Genomic DNA, 5641 nt, shown 5'->3' with positions numbered 1-5641 from the left:
GGCAAATGTAGCAGCATCTATGTGGTGGTTTTGGGATGCTGCCAGGATGTATACTTCTCCTGCCTTGTGAGTGGTCAACAGAGCTCAGTTGTCTCGATGATGGAGCGAATCTTTTATTTCCTGTGTTTTTGGTGTTTTAAAGCCCAATTTTAGCTTTTGTCTTTTCTTCTTTTTTATCTCATCAGCTACAGGTGTGCTTCTTAGCACTTGTTTCGTCCAGCTCCACTCTTAAACAGGGGCTTGTCCCGGTCCCCGCTGCCACACATATATATCTTCTTCTTCTTTCGGCTTCTCCAATTAGGGGTCGCCACAGCAGATCATCCGTCGCTATACCCCTCTGTCCTCTACATCTGCCTCCTGTCGGCTCTATTCTCTAGCTTTTTAGCTGTCTCCCTTATCACTACTGCAGTTGCCAAATCATCCAGCACCTCTTCACCACCACCGAGCCTCTGTCTGACCTCCTTCAGTTTCCACCATCTTATTCACTCTCCTCCTCTTCAGCTTCACCTCCAAAACCATCCTACAGACCAACATCCGATACCACCATACACTGCCCCTGTCAACACCCTACAGTCTCCAATTTCCTTTAGGTTGCATCTCCTACATAGAACATAGCCCACCTGTGTGCTCCTTCCTCCACTCTAATATGTCACCCTATGCTCCTCCTACTTCTTTAAATAAGTATTTACCACTGCCATTTCCATCCTTTTAGCAAATTCTACCACCATCTGCTCTTCCACATTCCTCTCCTTAAGGCCATACCTACCATCACCTCCTCATCACCTCTGTTCCCTTCACCTACATGCCACCAACCTTTCTCCGTTACATCATATTTGCTATCTCTCTCTCTCTCCCTTTACCAGTCATAGTAACAACATTTAAAGTACCAACTCTAACCTTCACTCTTCTACACTTCTCCTTTCACTGCTGTCTCTGTAGACGTCTTTCTCCTTTTCTTCTTCGGCCAACAGTAGCTCAATTTCCACTTGTACCCTGTTGACTAACAATACCCAGGCCTAGACCGATTCGGTATGAATTTCTGATTCGTGATCCACTCATGTGGCACATGTTTTACGCTGTATGCCCTTTCTAACGCAACCCTCCCCATTTATCCGGGCTTGCGACCGGCACTGGCTTGTGCAACCCTAATGGCTGGGTTGCCACATACATATACAGGTAGTCCTCTACTTACAATGGAGATACGTTATGACGACCCCATGGTAAGTCAAAATGATTGTAAGTCGAAGATGGTACTATGACTGTGACACCCTTTCCTGCTTCATGCTAATTTATCATTTTTATTGTATATATATATGCATACAGTATCTCATAAAAGTGAATACACCCTTCACATTTTAGCAACCACTTAATTATAATTTTTCAAGAGACAATTCTATAGAATTGGAATTGCCCATCCTCTCCTCACTATGTCTAGCTTTTCTTGAAAATTGATTTTTAATTATGTCTGAGACCAAATCAATTTCTCTTCCTCTGTCAGCTATTGTGGCCACAAAAAAGTCTAACTCTGATGTATTAATGTGTGCACATCTACAGACATGTTTTGCTAGTTGAACTTGGCTGTAAAAGTATCCCTCTGACCAACCAATCAGAGGACCGAAAAATGTTGACGCTATTCTGGGCCAGCTAGCTGGCCCTGTGAGGCTAATTTCGAATCTGATTGGTTAAAGAAACAGATTTATTTATTATAGAGACTAAGGTTAAAAGGCCAGCAGTACTGGCTTTGAAGGCCCTTGGCAGATTCAATTGAAATGGCAGCACAAAGAGGCTAAAATCTGATTGGACAAAAAAATCTAACATCCACAAACATGTTCTGGAAGCAGTGCAGCCAAGAGTAATGCTTTGAGATGAAGAGAAGAGACTGTTGGGAATAAATAATAAAATTTTATGAGCAAATATTAGAATTTAGATTGTAAATGTAGGTCAGTGCTTCTGATAGTGTTTAGGCCAGCAGAGAAGGCTTTGCTGGCCCTGACAGCCCACCACTGCTAAGTGATAACAGCTGTACATAATTTAATCTTGCAAAGCCACATGTCCTTTTCTTAATGTTCATGTTTTTGTCTGCTAGACAGGACTATAAAAAGTTGTGCATCTTGTATTAAATCAGTTAAAATTTGATGCTTTGAGTACAATTTCATCATACTGACCACTGGATGTTCAACATGGCACCCCTGGACAAAGAAGATTTGAGTATTAGAATTGTTGGTCTCTGCAAAGTTTCCATTGGCTATAAGAAGAGCGGTAATATCCTGAAACTGAGATACAGTACAGTGTCCAGGGTCATACAGAGGTTAACCAAGATGGGTTTCACTCTGAACAGACCTCGCAAGGGTCCATCAAAGAAGTTGAGTCCTCGTGCTGTGCATCAGGTGCAGAAGCTGCTTCAAAAAACAGAGGCATGAGTGCTGCAGCATTGCTTTAGAGGTTGCAGAAGCGGAAGGGCCGCTTGTCAGTGCTCAGACCATACACCACACTCTGCAATTAGTCGGTTTGCATGGCATTATCACAGAAGGAAGCATCTTCTGAAGCTGGCTTACAAGAAAGCCTGCAAACAGTTTGATTTAAAGACAACCTTATCAAGAACATAAATTACTTGAAAAATGTCCTGTGGTCTAATGAAACTGAACTAAACTTATTTGGCTCAGATGGTGTTCAGCATGTGTGGTGATGCCACGGTGAGAAATACTAATAAAATTGTGTCTTGCCTACAGCCAAGCATGGTGGTGGTAGCATCAGGGTCTGGAGCTGCATGAGTGTGGCTGGCACTGGGAATCTGCGGTTCATTGAGAGAAACATGGATTCCAACATGTACTGTGACCTTCTAAGGCAGATCATGATGACCACCCTTCAGAAACTGGGCAAAATGCAGTTTTGTAACTAAATAATGATCCCAAACACAACCCCAAGATGACAATTGCCTTGGAAAGAAGGTGAAGGTTATAGAGTGGCCAAGTATGTCTCCAGGCCTGAGCACCTGCGGGGCAAGCAGAAGGTGAAGATGCTTCATATGTCTAACATCCAGCAGCTCTGGGATGTCATTATGTAGGAGTGGTATATACAGTGAGGAAAATAAGTATTTGAACACCCTGCTATTTTGCAAGTTCTCCCACTTAGAAATCATGGAGGGGTCTGAAATTGTCATCGTAGGTGCATGTCCACTGTGAGAGACATAATCTAAAAAAAAAAAATCCAGAAATCACAATGTATGATTTTTTAACTATTTATTTGTATTATACAGCTGCAAAAAAGTATTTGAACACCTGAGAAAGTCAATGTTAATATTTGGTACAGTAGCCTTTGTTTGCAATTACAGAGGTCAAACATTTCCTGTAGATTTTCACCAGGTTTGCACACACTGCAGGAGGGATTTTGGCCCACTCCTCCACACAGATCTTCTCTAGATCAGTCAGGTTTCTTGCCTGTCGCTGAGAAACACAGAGTTTAAACTCCCTCCAAAGATTCTCTATTGGGTTTAGGTCTGGAGACTGGCTAGGCCACGCCAGAACCTTGATATGCTTCTTACAGAGCCACTCCTTGGTTATCCTGGCTGTGTGCTTGGTCATTGTCATGTTGGAAGACCCAGCCTCGACCCATCTTCAATGCTCTAACTGAGGGAAGGAGGTTGTTCCCCAAAATCTCGCAATACATGGCCCTGGTCATCCTCTCCTTAATACAGTGCAGTCGCCCTGTCCTATGTGCAAAAAAACACCCCCAAAGCATGATGCTACCACCCCATGCTTCACAGTAGGGATGGTGTTCTTGGGATGGTACTCATCATTCTTCTTCCTCCAAACACGTTTAGTGGAATTATGACCCAAAAGTTCTATTTTGGTCTCATCTGACCACATGAGTTTCTCCCATGACTCCTCTGGATTATCCAAATGGTCATTGGCAAACTTAAGACGTGCCTGGACATGTGCTGGTTTAAGCAGGGGAACCGTCCGTGCAATGCATGATTTCAAACCATGACGTCTTAGTGTATTACCAACAGTAACCTTGGAAACGGTGGTCCCAGCTCTTTTCAGGTCATTGACCAGCTCCTCCCGTGTACTTCTGGGCTAATTTCTCACCTTCCTTAGGATTCCATTGAGACCCCACGAGGTGAGATCTTGCATGGAGCCCCAGTCCGAGGAAGATTGACAGTCATGTTTAGCTTCTTCCATTTTCTAAAGATTGCTCCAACAGTGGACATTTTTTCACCAAGCTGCTTGGCAATCTGCCCGTAGCCCTTTCCAGCCTTGTGGAGGTGTACAATTTTGTCTCTAGTGTCTTTGGACAGCTCTTTGGTCTTGGCCATGTTAGTAGTTGGATTCTTACTGATTGTATGGGGTGGACAGGTGTCTTTATGCAGCTAACGACCTCAAACAGGTGCATCTAATTTAGGATAATAAATGTAGTGGAGGTGGACATTTTAAAGGCAGACTAACAGGTCTTTGATGGTTAGAATTCTAGCTGATAGACAGGTGTTCAAATACTTATTTGCAGCTGTATCATACAAATAAATATTTTAAAAACGTGATTTCTGGATTTTTTTTTTTTAGATTATGTCTCTCACAGTGGACATGCACCTACGATGACAATTCCAGACCCCTTCATGATTTCTAAGTGGGAAAACTTGCAAAATAGCAGGGTGTTCAAATAAATATATATACAGTGAGGAAAATAAGTATGTTTTATAACTATATCTGATTTATATTTAATAACTATATCTAATGTCATAACATTTAGGACATCATCCAGTCAGAGGTAACTCCAGAACTTCCTCAACATCTTCAGGAAGATTTGTGGTTTTCTGCTGTTGTGGCAAGCTTTTTCCCCCCTCAAGTTAATTCAAGAGGCTTTTATTCCTATTCCAGCCATACAGTGAAATTATGCTGTGTTCCCCCAGGACCAAAGTTCTGCACAAATCTAACTAAAACACTACATAAAGTGAACATGTGCAAACAACATTTCATGTAAACAAACAACACAATTACACAATAAAATCTCATTGTGTCACACAGTGACAGTGTAGCACTGATCAGTACAGATGTATGTAAAAGCAAATAAATTGTCCATATAATAAAAAATACTGTATATGTAAACTTTGGTAGTTCAGCAGCAGTTATTTGTGCCTTTATGTTGTTTTCCGGGTGAATTATATATTAAAATAGTGTCTGTATAAATGTCTGGTGATGGTACACATGAACACTGGTTATCCCGCTGTCAATATGTTGTGTAAATGAGACTACAAAACAACAATAGCACCATTTTGGATCCAGAGCGGTTGCTGCAAGCTACTGCCGTGCTACCATCTTCGTGAATTGTGCATAGCTTTTATTCTTGGCATATTATAACATTAAATCTAACTACAAATAGTGAGAAATGCATTTAATAAAAAAATAGATGAACAAACATAAGCAGTTTCATAGTGTTAACACTAACAGAATCTGCTATTAATTAATGATATTCACTAACTTTTTTTGTACTAATCTTTTATTTGTATGTGACAAAAAAAATCCCACATATTAATTTTGGCATAATTTTTGTCATATGTAAATATTTCAAATTTAAAATATTTTTTACATATTTTTTCGAAAATGTGAACCTGATTTAATAATATTTTTTCTTTATAGAATCACCT

The 5641-nt window shown here is 40.8% G+C and overlaps 1 long non-coding RNA gene across 1 annotated transcript; it reads left to right on the top strand.

The window, feature by feature from the left end:
- LOC124385079 lies at positions 1-5045 on the top strand. The gene is made up of 3 exons (XR_006925678.1): positions 1-66; positions 2730-3010; positions 4747-5045. It is a non-coding gene; the product is annotated as an uncharacterized LOC124385079 (long non-coding RNA).
- The last annotated feature ends 596 nt before the right edge of the window (positions 5046-5641 follow it).

This window comes from Silurus meridionalis, chromosome 4 (genome assembly GCF_014805685.1).
Source record: "Silurus meridionalis isolate SWU-2019-XX chromosome 4, ASM1480568v1, whole genome shotgun sequence".
In the NCBI taxonomy this organism is placed as follows: domain Eukaryota; kingdom Metazoa; phylum Chordata; class Actinopteri; order Siluriformes; family Siluridae; genus Silurus; species Silurus meridionalis.
The sequence above is the reverse complement of the archived record's forward strand: the minus strand, read 5'-3'. Positions and strand labels throughout refer to the sequence as shown.